The sequence below is a fragment of the Protopterus annectens genome, chromosome 15.part0 (genome assembly GCF_019279795.1).
Source record: "Protopterus annectens isolate FY-2018-M chromosome 15.part0, PAN1.0, whole genome shotgun sequence".
NCBI lineage: Eukaryota > Metazoa > Chordata > Ceratodontiformes > Protopteridae > Protopterus > Protopterus annectens.
In genome coordinates this window covers 738,673,231-738,697,498 of record NC_056749.1, presented here as the reverse complement: position 1 = coordinate 738,697,498, position 24,268 = coordinate 738,673,231, and the positions used below count along the sequence as shown (strand labels likewise).

At 39.3% G+C, this 24,268-nt stretch overlaps 1 protein-coding gene across 3 annotated transcripts in view; it reads right to left on the bottom strand.

Moving 5' to 3' along the window:
* Positions 1 to 24,268, bottom strand: part of PRRG3 (proline rich and Gla domain 3) — a 337,454-nt gene that overhangs the window by 98,993 nt on the left and 214,193 nt on the right. Inside the window, exon 1 of one of the 3 annotated variants that reach the window (XM_044057594.1) lies at positions 22,179 to 22,398. The exons of the other annotated variants lie outside the window; for them this stretch is intronic. The gene's annotated coding sequence lies outside the window, so the exon portion shown is untranslated. Of the gene's footprint in view, positions 1 to 22,178; positions 22,399 to 24,268 lie in introns of those variants that run through there. 3 annotated transcript variants of the gene reach the window in all.

Here is a 24,268-nt window from a genome sequence, read left to right as displayed (position 1 = left end):
AGAACTTGCCAGAGATTTGGGATGCATGGATAGGCTTAAAAAGGCCCTTTTGGTCATTAGCCTAGTAAACACCTATGAACCTATAATCTCCTCCACACTGCAATAGCAGGGGGTGTCATCTGAAACAGGGCTCCACATAATGTAGCCACAGCTGTGGTCAGTGATTTTAGCCATGAAGGTTCAAGACACAGAGTTAAAAGTGTAGAACTTCATCATTTGATCTGAGAACCAAACCATTGTGTGTTATCTAAACAAAGAGAGAGGCATACAGTTTCACCCCTAGAGACTGAAGCAAGGCCCAGAGACTAGAAGAATTTGTTACTGGACTACTTATGTTGCTTCTCTGGGCCTTTCCTGGAGTTAAGAATTTGATATTCTTACTTTGTCTGAGTCTCTCGGCAGTGGAACACCCTAATGACCACTCATTTTCACTTTGGAAAATGTGGTCTCCACCTTCTTTATACAGCAGGGAATGGTAATGTGATGGCCACTATTCAATTATCATGAAAAGGGAGCTGTGTCCATTCCTTTCCATCATTCCCTCTGATTCCTTGGCTTACTAGGAAAAAAAAACAGAGACAGATGTAAGCTCATACTTGTTTGTCCCATGGTGACCAAGAATGGTGTGGTTTGAGGCTTTCAGGTCCCTAACAGTACAAGAAACTCTCCCCTTCCAACCCAGGGAAGCCCCTCCCTTCGCTATGGCAGTAAATGGCTCTGTCTCAAGCTTTGGATTTTGTTGCTGATGCTTAGACCTCAACAGACCTCCCAGCTGGAAAGTCTCAGAGGTTAATGAAGGTACTAGAAAAATTTTCACTAAGTGGAGTTACTGTTCCAAGTGGACGAGGATCTCCATTTGGAAGAGTGGTAAGCTAGTCATCTTGTTGGTCAGCATGTAGGTGATTCTGAATATGTCCACCTCCAGTGATCAGGTCTCAGTTATTCTCGAGTCAATGTGAGTGTATCAGACATTTCTATTTATAATGACCTGATGGACAGTAGAGCAGTGACCAAGCACTGACTGGTAATTAGTTTCCTTATAGGTATTGTAAATCTCTGTTCTCCCCTGAGAACCCCTTTCCAGCAAGTGTCTTTAATTACTTGGCTGACAGGTTTGCATGGGCTCAGCTTCAGCCTGTTGGATTGGCAGGTCAGAGGAAAGGGGCAGAGGCTGTTGCCCTCCCGAGTGTGCTATCCTTCAGATGAGATATTAAATCAAGGTCCCATCTACTTGAGTTGGTGGTAGCTCAGGTGAATGTGAAAGAACCCACAGCACCCCTTGAAAAAAGTAGGGGATGTTCCCCAATGCCCTGGTCAAATTTCTCCTTGTAGTAGATGTACCACTTTGGGTCTCCCCAAATAGAAGCCACTAACCTAGTGGGACCAACCTAGTCAACAAAGAATAAATGAATGTTAAACGCGACAGATTTGACATACTTTACACAAACACTACGAGTATTTTTTTTTTTTTGCATGCAGCTACTGTGCAACCAGTACATTTAATAAATTATCTTACTTATTAAAATTTGTTTGAGCTAAACAACTTTGTAAGGAAGATACTGATTGTAAAAGGTAATCCATGATATTACAGAAGATAACTGATAGGGGCTATGAGGAGGTGCATTTGCAGTTTTCATTCTAGGCAATTTCAAATACGGATCCTGTTTTTAGGCATAGTGTTTTATAAAAATGAAGCCCTCACCCCAGGTAGATCATAGGAATGATGTTTTCGTTTGGACATGATGATCACGGGGTATCCAGAATCATCAGGAATCAGTGGCATATCCTAACCAATGATAGTATTTTGGGAAACATACTTTGAAATGGCCCTAAGATTTATTGCAGAAACACACACAGCCTTGTGGATAGATTGGCTCATTCAGGTACCTGTTTAGGTTCTATCCTTGCCTTTGAGGAGCCTACATACAAACACCAATCCACAGTGCTTAATATTCTGTGTTAAGTCATGATGGAAGGTGAATATGACCAGTTGTGTTCAGACAGAGAGAACCTAATGAGCTGGACAGCAATAATGTCCTGGGAAATCATTAGGAATTCAATAATGTCCTGGGAAATCATTAGGAATACACAACATGAACATGTACAAATTTCAAAGCCAGGAAACATAGAGGTGTCAGATTCAAAACATTAGATATAAGCAGGTAAAAAAGCTTTTAACACAGGTTAATGGTACTAAGGCTATGACAGAAAAGTGTTAGAAGGGAAAAACAAAAATAAGAGACATTTTAAAGACAGCAACAGATGTGGAGGTAAGAAGTAGTAGGTACTGAAGCCACACACAACCTGAGAGACAAAAAGATGCAAAGATAGCTGGAATGGTTGTTGTATTCTCAGATGTCTCCAAGCAGCAGTGTTTTTAAGTTAAAATGTCAGGGAAGAGCGACTGGAATTGCATTTCCTTGTAGGGATAAAATAGGGTTTGAGAAGGGTATAAAAATGATAGCTTCTGATTACTTTTGTTGCTACCAGGCAGTGCATTCCCATATTTTTGTACAGTAGAATGGAAAAATACATTGTATAAGCTGGGCTTGGTTAGAACGCTGCAGATGTATGATCTGAAAGGCCTCACACTTTTATTTCTTCCATGGCTGGAAATAAAGAGGAACAAAGAAAGGAGAAATATCAGTTTGTGAAAATGATGTCAGTTCCTGAGGTTACTGTTCATAGGATCACAGGATCATAGGAGGTTACTAGGCTAATGGCCCTAGGGCCCATATAAGCCTAGCCAATTACAACCCCTGTTTCTAAGAATATCAAGGTATTAAGTGGAACTAAGTCAAAAACTACTGCCCCTGTCCAAGAGGAGATGCAGGTGAAAGTCCCAGGGTGAAGTTGCAGTTTCCCATCCGCTCATCCAAATTACGCTTAAATAGGCTCAGCGAGGGGCTCTACTTCACCTGAATTGGAAGTTTGTTCCAGAGGAGAGGTATCCTCTGTGAGACATATCTGTCTCTTCAACAAGTCCTGTTGATGTCATATACTAGATTGAGTTCCCTAGAGTGACTGCATCTTATACCATTTGATTTACAAATGTGCAGCATTTCCATTAGAGCAGGATCTGACATCACTTTATATGTAAGGCAGAGGTCGCCTCTGAGTAGTCTGTAAGACACAGAGTATAGTGACAGTGATTTCAGTCTGAAAATATATGACATATGCTGAAGACCCTGAATTTTCTTTGTAAGAAACCTTTGAGGTCTTTCCAGTTGCTGCAGGTCCTGGTAAGGTACATACCAAAGGTAGAATTGTACTCTGTTATTGGCCTGATGAGTGAGGAGTACAGGAGGGTTATAATCCCTTTTTTTTCTCGATGCAATGCCCTTACTTATGAAGTGGGTGACATAGAAAGCCTTTCATACCACTTTGGAGACATGCTGGTCAAAGGAAAGGTTGTTGTCAACTTATGTGTCTAAATCTCTCAACACTGATTGCGTGCTTAGGGTGTTACTATTAATGTGGTAATCTGCAGGGATGCCCTTGCTGAAGGGGATGATAATGCATTTTTTTGCATTGAGTTTTAGCCCATGACTTCAGCACCAATTGTTTGTCTGTGTAAGTCCCTCTTGTAGGATGTTGACATCATTTGGGGACTCAATGACTGCACCCAGTTTGCAATCATCGGCAAACTTTGTCAGCCATAGACCTTTTGTTTTAGCCTGTACATCTGAGAAGTATATTCAAAATAATAGGGGCCCCGGCACTGATTCCTGTGGAACACCACAGCTTACGGGTCTGCTGGTGGATGTAGCGTCACCTATTTTGACTGTGTGTGTTCTATTGGTGAGCCAGTTGCAACCCACCTGACAATGTATGGGTTGATCTCCAGCTGGGTGAGTTTATCAATGATGCCTGAGTGGGGAATAGTTTCAAGGGCCTTGGCCAGGTCCAGGCAGGCCATATGCATGGGTCCAAGGCCTTTGTCCAAGGCCTTGGTAACTGTCTCAAAGAAGTCCAACATTTTCAATAGGCAGGATCTCCCTTCAATGAAGCCAAGCTGGATCAGGTCGAGCATTTGGAGGTTTCCTATATCTTTTTTGATAAGGTAGATGATTATTTTTTCAAGAGACCTGTAGATTAGGCTGGTCGGGCTTATGGATCTATAGTTCCCAGGGTCAGTGGAGGTGCATCCTTTATGTAACAGGATGACGGTTGCTGTTTTCCATGCAGCAGGTGCAAAACCAGTGCTTAGACTGTGCTTAAAAAGAGTACCCAGTGGTGCAGCTAGTTTCTGGTTTTATCCATTTAGAACACAGCCTGGGATATTATCAGGTTCCATAGAGGATGTGTTTTTGGCTTTGGAGACAGCATTTACAACCTGCTCCTTGGGGATACTAGGTGGAGGGCAGGTGGTAGGACAGAGGGGAGAAGTTTTCACTGAACTTGTCAGCTAACAGGTTGGCTATTTTTGTGGGTTTGGTATATATGGTGCCATTAATAACCAGTTCTGTGCAGATTTGGGTTTTTCCCTTAAGGTTTCACTCATAGCTAAAGAGAATCTTATGGTTATCTTTAGCAAAGGAGGCTCATTTGGATTCATAGCTAGCTTTAGAATGCCTCACAAGGTGTCTTATTTGCTTGTTTAAGCCAAGGAGGGAATGCTTCCAATTCAGAGACCGTTCTTTTGTGCTCTTTGACAGTAATCTCTTTCTCTTATTGTACACCATGTTAATGGTAGATGTCCGTGAGGCAGGCTTGTTCTTTCTTGAGGATCTTGTTTTGGTTCTATTAGGTACAGCTGAGTCAATACATTTACATAGATGCTTATACAAGCCATTGGTGTAAATCCCAGTATAGGTGTCCATGCTATCGGTGAGGGCAGGGGCTATGAAGCTAATAATGCTTCCACGTATTAGGTTGTAATGGGGGGGAGGTCAGATGTTATTGCTATTTCTAATGAGACTGATTTATGATCAGACCTGACTAGGGAGGGCCACACAATGATTACTCATGTTAGTGAGCACCAAATCCCGATGTCTCGGCTGCTTGTGGGTGTGTCAACCAACTGGTCCAGGGCATTGGAACTGATGAAGTTCAAGAACGTTTGGGCAAGTGTGTTGGAACATTTATAATCTACCCAATATATGGATATAGTTTAAGTCACCTAAACGCAGGATGTTATTCAGACAGCTAAGGAATGACACCAGCAAATCCATAACCTTAGACAAAAAGAACCCCTACTACCATCTACTGCAAAAACACCAAAACAAAACTCAAAAGTTCTGGGCAGGAATAAACAAACTACTCCACCCAGGCCAAACCACCACTCCACCCCCCTCAGCTTCCAAACAAAAATCCCAGTAGACATTGCTAATAACTTCAACAGCTTCTTCACAGAGACTATCCAGTCTCTAGCCAGCCAACTCTGTCCCAATTGCGCTAATTCTAATGCAGCCACACCCAGTACCCAAACATATTTTACCTTCCATCCTGTTCCTATTCAATTTATTCATGCCCTACTTAAGAAACTAAGACCCACCACCCTGGCTGCCAACCTCCTCCCAGCAGACTATCTGCAAAAAACTGCTTACACCATAGCATACCCCATCTCAATCTTGATCAACAGAGCTATATCTGAAGCTACTGTACCCACTATATGGAAAATATCCCATGTCATACCTCTCCATAAAGGAGGCAGTTCCACTGAACTGTCAAACTTTAGACCCATAGCTATTCTGTCACCTCTAGCTAAAATTATGGAGAAGTGTGTACACATACAGCTCATACACTACCTCACACAGAACAAGCTGTTGTCCAACTTTCAGCATGGCTTTAAGTCACACCACAGTACTACTTCTGCCCTCCTCTCTTTCTCTAAAGTCATTAACCACAACCGCAATAATAACAAACTATCCTCAGCACTCTTTCTAGATCTATCTAAGGCTTTTGACATGGTTGACTACAAAATGCTTATAAATACCTTGAAAGCCTTCTCCTTAAACAAACATGCACTACAATGGTTTCAATCCTCCCAGCAGGGCATGCAACAGGCAGTCCTATTTCAGGACAAGCTATCATATCACCTACCCATCACATTAGGAGTCCCCCAGGGCTCAGTACTAGGACCCCTTCTTTTCTCCATCTTTATCAACGACCTTCATTCAGTCATCCCAGATGCTATCTGCATTCAATATGTGGATGACTCCAGCTTGATTTGTTCTGACACCCACACCAGCTACTTTATTCACATTAACCCAAACTAAACTACTGGGTGTTGTAGTTGATAACATCTTGAAGTTTGATGCACATATCACTCAAGCTATCAAAACCATTAATAAAAAAAACTTTACAGAATCAAACCTTTCGTTACCCCACTTGCTAGAACTGCAATTGCCCATTCCCATTTACTATCAACTCTTCTCTACGCCTCACTTCTGTTCTCCAACTTAAACAAAACAGATCTTAATAAACTATCATCCTGCTATAACCACATTGCCAGATTTGGTACTGGCACAGCCTACTGGACACACCACTATCACAACCTAAATCGCCTAGGGTGGCTTGAACTGCCAAGCCTACTGCAGTTCAACCAGCTAATAGTGGCACATAAACTACTTTACCAACCAGAAAATACACCTCCACTAAAAAATATTATCAGCCCTTACACCAGCATCTGGCCACTGCGATCATCCACTAGACTCCTAGTTCAAACATACAAATTCAACTACTCAGCTGGGGATTCTCTGTTTGCCAACTCTGTTGGAAAAATATGGAACAGACTCCCAGCTGACTTGACCCTAGAACCCTCACTAACTCAATTCAAAAACAAACTCAAGAGATACTTAAAAACTCATTGGATATGTCCTTGCACTAACCCCGACTAGTGACCTCTCTATTTCTTAGGTGCCTTACCTTCAACTACTTCTAACTTTTTTCTACCACTCCATTTCAGGAAGGGTCAATTATATAGCTGCTGCTCAATGTGTCTTAAACCTGAATGTAATGTTATGTATATATAACTTTGAAAATAATGTTTTGTAAAGTGTTTTATAATAAGTTAGTACTATATGTGCTAAATGCTGGTATTGCTTATGACTGTAATTTGCTTGAAACTAGCATTTACTAAATTTTCAATGTGTATTATTATCTTGGAGCTTTTCTCCCCAGGCCTCCGCTGAAAATGGACAGATATCCAATCGGACTATCCTGGTCAACAAATGTAAAATAAAAATAAAATAAAACTTAGTAAATAAATCTTGAGTGATTCATGTAGATCCAAGTATGCAGTGTGGGTATCCTGGTTCATGGAGTGGGTCCTATAGCTGGCAATAACTTGAAGAGGGGTCTTACCTGCAGTCAATTGAACCTGGATAAGTTCAAGAGCATCATTTTGTTTAACCAATCTAGAGGTGTATTTATCTTTGATGAATATTGATACTCCACCTCCTTTAGTTCTTGCACTTTCAGTTTGTGGCCTGAATGTGTGGAAGGCATTATAACCTGGTATGGCTGGGGTGCTTTCTGTGGCCTTAAACCAAGTCTCTGTGACTGTACAGATGTCAGCATCTTCTAAGGTGAGGGCTGCTTCCAGTGAGTTCAATTTTAGGTTTAGACTCCTAGTGTTTAGCACCATAACCTTGAGGTTGCTTTTTGAAGATATTTTTACATCAGGAAGTTTGTTGTTGTGACTTAGCCTAAAAAGGGCAATACAGGGGAGGCACCAGCCCTAGCCAGTAACAGAAATCACAGAGGTGACAGATGAAGACCATTTCTGGCAAAGCGGTGAGGTCTATCTACTATGTCATCCCACGCTGACAGTACTGGATTCCCTTACAATGACAACAGAAACTAAGCCAATTGTTGAAGTCAATATTTTTTTGTTTATATTGTGGTATCAACTTAAGTGAAGGTAGTGTGTTGCTCAAGGCTTTGGACATATCTGCCTGAGATTCATATTCAGAGAGCTCAGTAATGTCTCTCTTCATATAGTCCATTGAGGTATGTCTCAAGTCATTCACACCAATATGCTCTATGAAGGAGTCATAATGGTACTTATTGTAGAGAGACTTGACTGAATGTGTGATCTGGTGGATCCTGGAACCCAAAAAAACAGCTGACCATAACCTTCTCCTTGTCTAGTCTGGTGAGCAGGACATGTGTATGTCTTACTATGGAGTTGCCTATGAGCAAAAAATTTGGTTTAGGTATGCTTTGCTTTAGGGGCTTGTTTGATGAGACACATGCTTGTGGTTTTATGTGTATTGAGTGCTGTAGGTAGTGTATTAGGTGTAGCATATTTGTATTTTGAAGGTCTGTGGTGTTTAGGTAAATTTCTGGTAAGTACCTCTGCATATGATGGCTTATGTGTTGACAGCGAGGTTTGTGCAGGAAGTGTAGTATGTGAGTTGGCAACCTGTTCAGTGTCACTGTTCTGTGAATGAGAGAGGAAGGATTCCAAATTCTTAGTGTATATGCATCTCTCACAAATTGAGCTTGAGTGGTTTAGGAGTAGTGGGTTGTCAGTGTACATGAGGCAATTGCTACACTCACCTCAGGATAGCCATGTCAATCAGGCTGGCAGGAGAAACTGAGGAGACCTGACAATCCATAATACTAGGTGTAAATTTGCTTACTTTAATGAGGAAGGATGTGGTTTAATTGGGGGCTTAATACTGGGTCTATACTAATAGGGGTTTCAAGGGGTCCAAGACTATTATGGATTAGGAGAGTTCAGTTAAAGTGGCAAATGCTGTAGGAAGCCCAGCTGAGGGGCTCTCAAAGCAACTAAGTGCAATTTAAGGGACAGTTTCCAAGGGAAAATAAATCTACTTCAGCTTTTGCATTTATAACCACCAATGGTTACCTCCACTGCATGGTGAGTTGTTCAGTCCTTGCCCATATTGGTAATTGATGCTGCTGCTGATGATGATGGCAGTCTCTCCCTCTCACTTTCTCTTTATGATAATTTAAAACTAATTTAGAAGCACAACAGTATATTGCTTTAAGCTTAGCTGAAGGTAAGGATAAAATTCTGAAACCCAAAAATGTACCACATACAAATTTAGCTGAATGGACAGCATTCATGCATCTTAGCTCTGACTCAAAAGTAAAATAATGTTTAGCATGCTATAGTGAACTTATTAGTTGAGTCATTTATTTAGAGCATGCTTTAATATGTTATTCAGGTCCTATCTCTTTGGCATAATGCCCCCAAGTAATTATTGGCACAATCAGTTTCTAGTGTTCATTTCATCTGAGCAATAATTAGCATAAGTGGGGTGGGCATGCTATTTAAATCATCACTTGGATGAAAGTGGGTTACAGATGATACAGGGTGTAATGTATATTGTACACCACAGACTCTGTCAGATTTTCCAAATGCACGTGATGTGCTCTGGTTTTGTCTGTGTATTGCTCTGTCTAAAAAAATGCTAATGGAAATTGACCATGTGTAGTCTTCAGCCACTTTGTTATTACAATATCCTGACCAGGGTTACAGAGTATGCATGGTACCCAGATTACTGGTGGCAGGGGTTACAGAGTATGCATGCTACCCAAATCACTGTTGGCAGGGGTTACAGATTATGCATGGTACCCAGATCACTGGTGGCAGGAGTTACAGAGTATGCATGGTACCCATATCAATGGTGGCAGGGATTACAGAGTATACATGGTGCTCAGATCACTGGTAGTAGGAACTACAGAGTATGCATGGTACCCAGATCACTGATGTCAGGGGTTACAGAGTATGCATGGTACCCAGATCACTGATGTCAGGGTTTACAGAGTATACATAGTACCCAGATCACTGGTGGTAAGGTTTACAGAGTATACGTGGTACCCAGATCACTGGTGGCAGGGCTTACAGAGTATGCATGGTACCCAGATCACTGGTGGCAAGAGTTACAGAGTATGCATGGTACCCTGACTGCTGGTGGCAGGGGTTACAGAGTATGCATGGTACCCAGATCACTGGTGGCAGGAGTTACAGAGTATGCATGGTACCCAGACCAGTGGCAGCGGTTACTGATTATGCATGGTACCCAGATCACTGGTGGCAGGGGTTACAGAGTATACATGGAACCCAGATCACTGGTGGCAGAAATAACAGGCTATGCATGGTACCCAGATCACTGGTGGTAGGGGTTACAGAGTATGCATGGTACCCAGATCATTGATGGCAGGGTTTACAGAGCATGCATGGTGGCCAGATCACTGGTGGCAGGGGTTACAGAGTATACATGGTACCCAAACCACTGGTGGCAGGGGCTACAGAGCTTGCATGGTGCCCAGATCACTGGTGGTAGGAGTGAATGGATACACAGGGTAAGAGATCAGACAGTGGGGTCTCTTACAGTATGCAATGTACCTACATCACTGGTTCCACGGGTGAATGCATACATAAGGTACTCAGGTTTCCCTTAGATCAAAATGGGATATACAGTGTACCCAGATCCTTAGTGGTAAGCGTCAAAGGGTACCCATGGTACCCAGACAATGTTGTGGATGAGAGTGATGTATTAGTGATGTACTATTGTGAGTAGATAATAGATTCATAGATGACTAGACTTGTGGGGCATTCAGCTCAGGTCTTGGACCAGAGTAGGGTTCACAGTGTATCCAGGTCACTGCTCTTGTGGTTAAATAGATATGCAGGGATTCACTCGCCTCTTGGATCAAATTGGGGTACACAGAAACCCCAGAATACTGTGAGTGCTGACATGGATGAAGTAGAGAAAGAAAGAGAGAGAGAGAGAGAGAAAGTGCTCTAATCACTACTGCGATACACATGCCAAGAGCAGATCCATTAGCTGACAGATAAGTGAGGTTGATCTGAAGACTCCAGGCTTGAGCAGGACATTACAATCTCAGAGTGCCACTGGGACAGGAGAATGACGATAGCTTGCATTTGCTGCTAATGTGCATGCAGGGAGTGAGAGAATTACAGCTGATGTCAGGCTTGGGAGGGGGCAACTGCTGCTATTGTCAGAAATCACCTTTTGGTCTACACCTTTAGACCCTCCACTAATAGCAGTCAGTGCAATAAATCAGGGAGAGTAGTAACTCCAAAGCTATGTCCAGCAAGAGTATAGAGGTGGCATAACATGTTCATAGACCTCAGAAATGGCAATAAAGTGTCAGAATATGTTCTATTGAAAGTCACTAGCCTACTGTAGGATGCACTATATTGTAGGACATGTTGCTTCAAACTACCTTGGGATCTTTTACATCCACTGAAGTAGGTGGGACTTCCATGTAGCATCTCATCTGAAGGATAACAGACAAAGGACTGTAGTGTCCCCCCCCAATGCTGCACTGCACTACTGCACTGTCAGTAATCCAGTTACCTGGAGTGGGCATGGACATCTCATCTTTCAGCACCAAAGGCAACCTCAATGAATATGTGCAATGTTTCACTAATGTCAATGAACATGTGCACTGTTTCACTAACATCGATGAACATGCACACTGTTTCACTTACATCAATGAACATGTGATCTGTTTCACTAACCTCAATGAATATGTGCAATGTTTCACTAATGTCAGTGAACATGTGCACTGTTTCACTAACATCCATGAACATGTGCACTGTTTCACTAACATCAATGAATATGTGCAATGTTTCACTAATGTCAGTGAACATGTGCACTGTTTCACTAACATCCATGAACATGTGCACTGTTTCACTAACATCAATGAACATGTGCACTGTTTCAATGATGTCGATGAACATAAAATCTATTTCGGTAACTTCAATGAATATGTGCAATGTTTCATGGACTTCAATGAACATGTGCTCTGTTTCACTAACCTCAACTAACACATGTACCATTGCACTAACTTCAATGAACATGTCCCCTGTTTTACTAACTTCAGTGAACATGTACACTATTTCACTCACCTCAGTGAACATGAGCACTGTTTCACTTACATCAGTGGACATATGATCTGTTTCACTAACCTCAATGAATATGTGCAATGTTTCACTAATGTCAATAAACACGTGCACTGTTTCACTAACATCAATGATCACGTGCACTGTTTCACTGATGTCGATGAACATAAAATCTATTTCACTAACCTCAATGAATATGTGCAATGTTTCAAGGACTTCAATGAACATCTTCTCTGTTTCACTAACCTGAACTAACACATGCACCATTTCACTAACTTCAATGAACATGTCCCGTGTTTCACTAACTTCAATGAACATGTACACTATTTCACTCACCTCAATGAACATGTGCACTGTTTCACTAATGTCAATGGGCATGTGCTCTGTTTCCCTAACCTCAAAGAACATCTTCACTGCTGTACTAGTTGGAATTGCCCCAGTTTGCTACAGTAGTCTAAATGAAGTAATTTAAAGATCAATGTAGTAGGTTAGTGTTGTGGTAAATCAGTAGCCAACGAACTTCCATTATAGTATCAGTGAAATAAATCTGCAAATTTTGTTCTGCGCAGTCTGTAACCTTTGTAAGTTATGCATGGAGGTAACATAATCAACTGAAAGGGCATATTCAGATGGAGGGATAAGGAGGTCTTTACTAACTGAATGTTATTCTTCCTTCATGAACATGTATAATGTAGCATATTTACAGCATGACACTGAGTGTGTTACCTACTTTATGTATGCATATGGGATATGAAGCTAAAAGAAGGCTCAGTCATATACCTGGGTCCATACAGGACTGTATGCTTTTTAAAGGACTGCTGACAGGTTAGAAATGTCCCACTTCTCTTTAGGCTTTCCAAGCTATTTATTGTTTCAGAAAAGCATAGACCTAGTCTTTCCCAGACTGACTGTAAGACAAAATTCAACCAAGGACTGGCAGAGTTGGGTTATGCTACTGCTGGGAGATTAGATAATACAAGCCAGGAAAGTGTCTGAGGACCAAATGACAATGCCATCAAGATATAGAAGCAAATTTCTTATGCCAAGCGAGAGGCTGCTGTGTCTTAATATATAGAGAAAAAAGCTGTGTTCCAAGAATTGAACCTTGACTGAAACAAACCCTGTTCAACACAAGATACTACCAAAAGCTGAGTGCATTATGCATCTCAATATAATCTACATTTTTAAGGTCAACACAAGTTTATATGCAATGATACTTTGAAAGTGTAATTCTGTACTTCAGTCAGGACAATAGCTGACAGACAGCCCCTGTTCCCAGCAATTTTATATATATCTATTTATATATATATATATATATATATATATATATATATATATATATATATATATATATATATATATATATATATATATATATATATACATATATATATATATATATATATATATATATATATATATCAGATGTCTGACTGTAACAAAATATATAAAATAAATGCCAGTTTGATCAAGCTGCAAACAGAATGTGCTAGACAGACAGCTATTTAAAATGTTTGAGCTTGAAAACTGTGCTGTGTACTAGATTGTAATAGATTTATGGTAATATCATCAAGGAACACTGTACACACTGACTAATTTAAGTATCCCACAGTGAGTATTAAGTTAATATGAGCATCATACCTCCCAAAGAATTACTGTTGGGACAAAGTATGAGGAGGCATTAACACTGGCTGTTGCCTAACTTATGATGTATTTTAGATTTTTTTTATGGAGCCATGTGTCTTTCTATATGTATCTTTCTATACTACATTTTTCTAGTTGTGTTTCATTTCAGTTTAATTTGCTTGGTTGGTAATCAATCTGGAAACATTTTATCTTAACTAACTGTGATATGTATGTAATAAAATATATGGGTTATAAGCAGTGTATACTACCTAAAAATGATAAACCTATCCACTAAATCAGCATAAATCAGCATTTATCAGGAAGAGTAACTTGACGTGCATCTCTGCTGGCATGTGGGATAAGAAAGGGGGAGGATTAAAAGCAAGAAAGGATGTTGAAAAAGGCAAATAATTACATCATATGAAGGGGCTGAGGAGCAAAACTGAAAGACATGAACAGGATAAGTGAAACAGTCAAAGAAAAGTTTAACGTTTATGGGAAAAGGTGAAGGAGGTCATAAAATAAGACAAAGAAGGAAGGAAAATAAAAAAAGGGAAAGGAAGGATGTAGTAGGGGGGATGTGAAAGTGATAAAGACTAGGTAAAAGGAGAGAACTTACACTATAAGTGTATGTCACATTACTTATGAGCTATGAACTAGAACAGAGGATTGATAAGTAGGGGTACACTGCATTATGAGATAAGGCAATAAGGCAGGACAGTTGCAAGGGGATGTGGACATAAAGTCTGACTGCAACGATGGCAAACTGCCTTTAAAAGACTAGTTTAATGCAACTATTCTTAAATAATTAAAAAATACAGCATTATGATCTATTTTACTTACATAATATATCATACTACAGTACCCCAAGCACTGTGGATATTAGTATTATTTCTTAGATGGCAAGGAACAGATAAAATCCTTGTGATTTCTTGTGTAATTATATAGTCTGTTTCAGTTGTTGGCAAATATATTGCTTTAAGAGTAATTTGTGCCACTAAAATATTGATTACACTTTTTGTTTATTTAATTACACTGATTTAAAGCTGTTTTATGCAAGAAAGGCATAACCATGTATTAATATGAACATTTCTGAAATAACTTTCTGCTTAGCATATATAACTAGAGCTGTAGTATATTTCAAATTTATTAACATGACTAAACATAAATCAGTTGCTTGTTTTAATTTCTTAAGTGTAAAATGAAGAAATAAAATGCTTATATTTTCTAAGAAATGCAGTATCCCTAAAACTTCTGCTTTTGCATTTTGAAGTGCAGGATTTTCCTTCCCCATACATACACCCTTTTGTACATTGAAGACAATATGAAATCAGATCCAGTTTCACATCTTGGTATTTTAGCAAGTCTATCACCTTTAATCGTGTTGGTTTCAAATATAATTATTTGGCCCAAAAGTGTCTAATTAAAAAGTTTGCAGTTGCATAAACACATACTTAAGAACTGACTCCATGTTTCCATAGCTGCAAGTGGACCCAAATGAAACATATTAATGGTCTGGCTGACCGGTACATATGTAGATGTATGAAGCAGGCCAAAAGCCAGGTTTGGCTTTCTGAGAAGAAAGTTATTTAATCTGCCCAGTTTCATGCAATTATTTTTGTGCTGCACATTCAATAGAGTGCTATGAGGAGTGCTGATATAAATCTCCAAATATGACAAACAATAACCTTAAAAAATTGTATTCTGCTGCAGATGTGAAAAAGTGTTGGTGGACTTTGACTTCACCAGCCATCCTTGTCTGAAGTATATTTCAAGAAGACAGTGTAAGAAAAGATTAGTAAGGTTTTTACAGCTCATAAGTTAATGGAAGATTGAAAGAGTCATTTTTTGACAGAGTAGGATATGTCCACCAAAGTTGGTCAAATATTGTGACTAGTAGAAGACATGTCAGACCCAGTGAATGTCACTTCCTTCAGCTTCATCAAGGCCTTTGACTTTGTGAGGTTGATGAAAAACTGAGACTTCTGGAAGAAAACAGGCTTACAGTAATGAAAAAAATTACTGACTAGCAAAAACATTTACCACAGAGATACCAGTGCTGAATCCTGTACTATATTTCTAGGCTGACCACAGTCTTAACTCACATATGGATTCTGAACAAGAACATCCTGTTCCTTAGTTGAACTAATGGAGTAGTGTAAGGAGGGACAAATCTACAGGATGATAAGGACAAATTGTTAACATTTCTCCAACAAATGATAATCTGACTTCTGTGAAAAGTAATCCAGAGTCTTTCATTTCTGCAAAACTGTGATCAGGGTGATGAGCAAAGACATCAAAGAACAAAAACTTGTGGGTGACATAATCAGAATGGACAGCAACTCACAGTGGGATATTGACAACTTAGGTGCATATTATGGGACATATATTTGAGATATTTAACAGTCATTCTTTCATGCTGCAAGGTTCTGGGAAACTGCACATGAAAACCTAGACTCAAAAAAAAAAAAAAACAGGGCTGTTGAGGGCAACCTGTAATGTAGACAATATAAGAGTTGGAGTGCTCATATGTTTTCAACCAGCTGAACCGCACAGACTGGAAGAGAGAAGAAATGGGAGGTATTTCATCTGAACTTGAACAGTACCCAGTCTGAAGGTGGATATTGGTAAGGTACTGATGATTATGAGAGTTAATTGCCTTGAAACTCCAATAATCCTGTAACATCTTTTGTAAGAGAATGGGCTGATGAGAGTGTCACATTACATCCGACTGATGCCTCAAGCTGCATCTGCAGTTAACTCCTACTGACACCTCTAGGTGTCAAATGTTGCTTGTTCATATTTGCATCAATAATTCCAAAACCGTACTATGTATAAGGTTTTAAAAGATTTCATCTTAAAGCATACACAATGGCAAACTCAACTGCATTAATATTTGACCTCTGTCTACTACATAGATATTAATTGCTGTTTTTATTATATTACTCTCTCTCTCTCTCTCTCTCTCTCTATATATATATATATATATATATATATATATGGTTCTACCTCACATAAACGAAACACCAAAACACCGACAACGCAGTCACCGAAACCACATAACCGACAGTACAAAAACACGAAATCCCACATGCCCGACAACGAAATAACCGATGGTACACAAACACGAAACCTCATACACTTCACACACCACAATCAACAAACAAAACACATTCTCCGTCCAAAAAACACATACACAACACAAGCACACCAAAATCCCTACAAACCCACACTAAACCTCACATACACAACTACCTACAACCCTAACCCAAACCCTAACCCTAAGGTCCGTCACTACCGCACACTTACCTGACCCGCTCCCTAACCCTAACTCCCTTATCCCGCCCCTAACCCAAACACAATCACTACCGCACACTTACCTGACCCGCTCCCTAACCCTAACTCACTTATCCCGCCCCTAACCCAAACACAATCACTACCGCACACTTACCTGACCTGCTCCCTAACCCTAACTCACTTAACCCACCCCTATCCACACTTACCTTACTCACACCCTAACGTCCATCACTACCGCATACTTACACAGCCTTTTCCCATTTCGGCATCCTCGGCATCGGTGCTTTCATCCGTCGGGTCGGTCTTCTGCTTGTCGATCTTCTAGGTCCCGTCACGTCAGTCTTCTGCGCTGTCGATCTTCTGGGGCTCGCGATTTCCCTGTCGATGTTCCGGCGTGTCGTTGAAGTAAGGTAGAACCATATATATATACACACACACATACACACACACACAGACACACACACACACATATATATATATATATATATATATATATATATGTATAAAATTTTCACATTTTTCTAAATATCTCAACAACCAAGTTAGACAGACAGAACTCCTTCACCTCATATGAAAGTTCTCAGCTAGATCAATTAAATGCTGCTGACAGTATGTGTGTAACCAAGTGGTTGCAACTTGTTTACAAAATATTACAAATGTAATAGTTACTGTGTTTACTGTGAGTTATAAAATTCAGTTTAAGACCTAGAACCTAAAGAATGCTACCACTATAAAAAAAATTATGGTGAAAACTTTGCCATTTACACTTCTTTCATAACCCTTATGGTTCCAGAGATATCAAATTGTTTTAAATGTGAAGACATAATTTGATTCTGTCAAAAGGCTTAAGCTCTACCCACTGGAAGTTATCATGCAAACTTCCTGAGCCTCTTTGGAGTGAATGAGTTTTAAATCTGGATTCAAGAAAGCATGATCAATGGTGAAAGATTTAAGACAGATGTAAGGAGGCAATATTTTCACTGAGAGAGTGGCATACTCAAAGAATGTCTTTTTTGCAAAGTGTGGAATTTAGTATTATGGAAAGATGTGGGGCTTTGAAAAATGCAAGAGCAAGAAAACCAAGCGGAGGAAGCAGCAGAAGGGCCAACAGTTCCTATGAGCAGACTTGGTGGGCTACTAACCTTCTTTACTGGCATCTTTGCATATTCACCTAACCCTGCAAAGTCCCTGAGCCTATTCTTGAACTTGTAACAGTGGTACATACTTAAGCACTATCCATCTGTGTCTCAGTATAATCAACCTTTCACCACTGCTGTCCACTCTCTAAGATGTAAAGCATTCAGAATGGCAGCCACGTGCCATTGAATGGTTCAGTAACTATGTAACTGAATGTTTAGTGTGCGTAAATAAGCACATCGTGTTTCTTAGGTATGCATTACACCTGAGGATGATCAATAACTCAATAACTCAATATTCAGTCTTCTAATAATCTCTGTCTTTGTGAAACCATTGCAGTAAATGTGTAAAGAACTGATTCATTTATATTCTGGCAATACTGATATTTTGATTTGTGCTTCTGTAGTTCCATAGATAAGATATGATTTGCAGAAAAAAAAGAAAACACTTGAAACTTAGCTGGGAGTACAGTGCAATCTAAGGTCTGATAAAAAAAAAAAAAAAAAACTTTGGGAGGAACATATCATGGAATCTTGACCTTTCTGCCCCACTTACAAGCTCAGTGAAGCCCTGGTTGGATTTATGCATTCAATCGCTTGTCTGGATCAGCGAATCAGAGCTCACATTACTGCTTACATGCCCAGAACTCTCTACTGTAGGGCCCTGAAAGGCTTGATTTGATATACAGCATTTACAGATTTCTTATATTCTTTATATGTAGGATCACCCAATGCATCTGTTTTTTTAGAACTAATGTGAGGTGTAGATGTTTCCTTTCTGAAGGCAAATCAGAAATTGCTTGCTTTTGGCTAATCACAAATTGCTTGTTTTTTGGTTTACCCATAATAGATTTGGCCAGGTTGTGTTAACTCAAACGGGGGTTTGCATTTTAATTATTTGCTCAGTGGAATTATGTGAGTGCTGCTGATCCCAAGATAAGCATTTGCCAGAGAAAAGGAAAAGGGGTATGTAGTTAAAGTATATTTTCATGTTTTTCTTACTGTATCTTCTGATTAGTATATATAAGTAAGGGGGTGAAGGTGCGGGAACTTGCTTTTATATTATTCATAGGTTCATAGGTTCATAGGTAGGTACTAGGCTATCTACCCAAAGGCATTTATAAGCCTAGCCAGAATGTGTTGGTTTCACGCCCCCTTACATTATTATATTTGTTTTAGTTTTGTATTTTTCTGTGTTTTTGCTGTTTTCATTTGCTTAATCTGTAAGGCTAATGTCTTATTGTTATTTTATGTAGATGTATTTGGAGACATCAGAGAGGGAGATCTGTGTTTTCATGGAAAATGTTCATGTTTTCTAAATGCAAAGGTAAGAGGGTTTAGAGTACCATGGGGGAATCAGTGTAGTGTTACTATATGACTTTTTTGCAAACAGATCTCTGCTGGCTGATGTCTGCCAACTATTTCCTGTAACTACAGTGCAGAATTTATTATAATGACTGTCTCAGCATTAGTCTCTGCTTTTACATTTTTTAGTCTGCAAGCTGGCAAAACCTTTCCTATAGGACCCATTATTTACAGCCCTTTACCACTTACATGCATGATGAACTCTATCAGGAAAATCTGGCAATTACTTGCCACTGTAACTTGATGGATCCAGTATGTTCAGATCACAACCGTTTTACTGACTCCAAAACACACTCTTGACGCCCAATGACAGACTGTTTAGCAAAGTCTATTCTGCTGGTGGAACAAGCATTTATGTGACTTATAGAAATCTGGTACTGTATAAACATTGTCTCTGTTGACAAAAAATGATGTCACACCTTGCAGCCTAAGGCTTTGTGCCTGTGTCTAAGGACACATAGCTTTAGCATTTTCCTGCTCTCTACTGCCCAGTTATCTGACCATATTTCCCTCCATCTTAGCATGCTGCATTGATATTACTTTTTCTCATACAGCCTACAGCAGGGTCCACAGATATGCATTAAAGTGTAAGGAATTCAATAATTTATGTACTGTTGCTTAGGTTATATGATATACAGCAATATATGTGAACCATAATGTTTGTTAATGTTAACTTGTTAATATAGTTTGATTTGTTGTCTTTTGGCTTTTCCCGGTTTGGGGTCGCCACAGCGGAACTCCGGTCTGTTAATGATTGCCAGTAGATTTTCACAAACGCCGAGGTGCCAGCTCGACGTCCAACCTTCAACGAAGGCATGCCCATTTACGCATGTCTTTCAAACATCCATCCAACTGCGGGGAGGACATGCAGACTCCACACAGAAGGCACTCTCTGCACTTCAGCCGAGAATCGAACGGGAGAACCTCTTGCTGCGAGGCAACAACGCTACTGCTGTACAGTTTGATTAATAAATGTAAATGTGCCTTTGTCACGCACACGCACACACAAACACACGTGCATGGACAAGACAATGTAGAAATCTCCTTTCTTTGCTCTCATTGTATTTGTATGTTTCTTATTGATTCTAGGCCTTGAATAGTATAACTCGTCTCCTGGTGTCCTGGTGTTGTCAAAAGTTCTCCAGTTCTACTTAACTTTGAGAAAGCCCATGAAGCATTTCTCACCAAGTTACCAGCTGTATTTGCCTTGAAACAATTATCTGGTAATATTCATGGTATCCTAAAGTGCACACCAAGACTAGACTGTTCCCATTACAGTCAGACTCTTAGGGTGTGGTGCATCCTACTCACTGGACTGCAGTAGTGAAATTAGTAACTATTGGTACACTGACGGAATCTTCACTTTGTACAATGTAAAGTAATGCAGTAAATGCTTACATTGTAATTATCCCACCTCTTTGATTACATCCATCCATACACAAACCCTTTTTCCCATTTTTACACATGGGGTCAGGGTGTCACTTCAACAGTGACAATCATCAAGGGCTAAGATTAATGTTATCAGCTTATACACCACAATTTCATTTGGTTATGTTATGCAACTAGGTCACCCGTGACTGAAGAGGGCCCTTATAGTTTCATTCACCTGCCAATACAAATACATATGCAAGCATACATACATTGATCTATGTTTTATTAAAATTAATAAGGGTTGCATGTGTATAACAGGAAAATAAAGTGTAGTAATTTGTATTATTAAACATCTGGCAGACTAGTTACAGACCAGGGTGAAAGAGTCTGGAGTCCAGATACCAAGAGATGGCAAACTAAAAATAAAAGGGAAACTGGTAATGACGAATAACGGATTTACAGGATTTTATCAGAAAGTGCATACACAGATGAGTCAGTATCTTAGTGCTAGGTATATTCTACTAGAATAGGTAAATTTATATGCATAAACACATAATTACAGGTTATACAGGATTAAATAAAAAATAAAAAATATATAAACTAATTTACTAAGCAATGACATATCTAAAACTGATGTAACTGATACAACAAAAGTGGAAACAGTACTTAGATTATGATTAGTTCAATTATAAAACCACATAATCTTAAATAACATCAGCAATCAGCAATAAAATAAAAAATAAATAAAAAAACAGAAATGTAGCAGAAAGCACAAATGCCAGAGACAATACCAAAGACAAATAACAATAAAATATTCAGTTTAGGAAATCACAACTGAAAAGATGTCTTTGAATAATACACGCTTCTTCAAACCCCTGGTTATATGGGTCTGAAAATGCACACTGATATCCCCAGTTAGTATGGAGGAAGAAGAAGGTCTGTCTCTCCCACAATGTGTGAGTGTGTGTGCGTTAGTGGGGGGAGGTGGCTGCTCTCAGTTGAGCAGTGACTCAGGATAACATTGTAGTCAATAACCAGACAGTGTTTAGGAACCTAACCTACTTCAATGAATAATCTGCCAGGCTAACTGTTGCAGTGAATAAAAAAACATGTCATTTGAAAAACAGAGTGGCAGGTGCAGCATATCTTTACAGGCAACTATCAAAATATACGATGTTTGCCTTCTGGCAGCTTTAGAACAAAATTATGTGACAGTGCATTCTTCTATAGCAAATGGACTTTTGTAAAAGGGCACAGATCCAGTTTGCCTTCCATGATGTTCGGTTTACTTGCATGTTTTTTTCAACCGAGTGAGTATAGTAAGCAAACAGTATACTTCTTTTTTGGGTGTGTCCAAAATGAAATAAAGAATAGAACAATCCATGCAAAAGAAAAAAAACAGAGTATCAAGCTGAACACGAATGCAACAAAAGTTCAGATATGCAATGAAACAAGCATACAAAATAGCTGCAACAAACACAGTACAGACTTTGGACAACCACACCAAAACATCACTACATCATAAATACCTTTGCTGATTTTTGGAACGTATTAGAATCTTCACTCAGCTTTGTGACAAAAGGATAATTACTGTTTATGATAGTCCCATTGCAAATTTTGTACCAGAAGGCCGTCTGACCAAACCCCTTTGCTATTATCGTGCTAGTACTTTTATTCTATCTAGTGCAGACCTCAACAGAATTATGACATGCACACTGCTGAAGTCATATTGATGGAAAACCAGCTCTAGATAAAAATGAAACTCCCCGCTCTTCCTCATATATTCTTTCTAAAAATATACTGTAGGGAGTTTCCATAGTAACAGGGAGGGCATAGAAAGTAGGTGAGGGAATCTGTTGAACTGCTGCAGAAAGTACCTCAATAAATTAGAAACTCTATAAAAACAGAATTAGCTCCCAGAACAAGATACTCACTGAGATTATAAAAAAAAAAAAAAAAATGGGCCACACCACTTGCTGACATACCTGAGTGAAAAAAAATGAATCCACATTCGTAGGATGCATGCAAAAATGTACAAGAGTTTTCTTTTATATTTTTTCTTTAGATTTGGTAATCTCAACAGCATGCTAAAGTGCATGGACAATAAACTTCCCAGTGATGTGGCTGCAAAGCCTAGAACTCGAGTCTTATTGATATCAAGACAAAATGATGTCTTCAGTCTCTTTTGTTACCACTAACTACAGCAGATGATGTCATAAGGAATTTCAAATTTTCTGTATCACGAAGCACTTCCTCATCTTCATACCATAGTCTTATATAACTTACGTATAACCATGTGTATGCATGTTTATCTGTCTATCTATATGTATATATATATATATATATATATATATATATATATATACATATATATATATATATATATATATATATATATATATATATATATATATATATGTAAGTATTGGTGTAATTCACTGTCAAATCAGCTACTTGATGGCGTGAATAATGTTGAATTGTTGCTGGGTGTTCTGATCTTCAAAATCTGAAGATTTCATGAAAAAGGAGCATTGAATGCATTCAGGTAAAGTAAATATGGATTTAGGAAACTAATGTTGAAAGTTTCGACATTACTGGGTGAGAGTCTTTGTGCAAGTGTAAGGGCTAAGTAAGGGACTAGATTTAATGCTGTTTGTTTGTGTCAATATTTGTGTGTGCCTTGTATAGTAGCTGTGATATGGAAAAGGTTTCTTGTAAGGTAAGGTGCAGGGTTAAGGTTAGTACGCATTAGTAAGGTGGTGCAGGTGGGGCAGAACATTACAAACATAAGAAAAAGTCAAGTTTGTGTGTTTTAAAAGCATTTAAATCTAAATCTTTATTTAAAATTTATTTAAAATTTAGATCTAAACAAGCTAGAGACCTGCTACAACAAAATCGCCAAATTCGCCACAGGGGCATCCTACCGTAGTCACCACTGTCTCTCACTTGCTGAACTCGGCTGGCTTGATCTCCCTCACCTCCTTCAGTGGTATCAACTCTCACTCACCCACAAACTAGTAAACCATCCACTAAATGTCCCATCCCTCCAGAATCTACTCCAACCGTATCATACCACCAGACCACTAAGGTCCAGCAACAAAAATCACTTGCAGATCATGAAAGCCAATACCTCTGCTGGTGAAGCACTATTCTCTTGCACCATAGCCAAATTATGGAACTTCCTTCCACCCACAATTACCTCCATACCATCATGCACCCACTTCAAAACTTTACTAAAAGCGCACCTAAAAACATGCTGGCTATGCCCTTGCAACTCCCACTCTAATATCACCCACCCCATCCAACCACTACCTTTCTTTCCACTCCACTAACTACCCTGATTATAGCAAGCTCAGATGCTCATAAGCCTAGTACTTATTATACAGCAGGAACTTCTCATTGTAACATTTGTTAATGTCTGTTATGTACTTCACAGATAAAGATTCTAGTTGTCTACTGATGTACTTTGTTCTTCATCTGTAAATATGTTGTAAGTAATTGCTATGTAAAATTGTTAATCGCTATGTAATCCAATGTAACTACTGTCTGTTTATTTTAACTGTGGAGCTTTTCTCCCCGGGCCTCCACTGAAAATGGACCTATGTCCAGTCGGACTCTC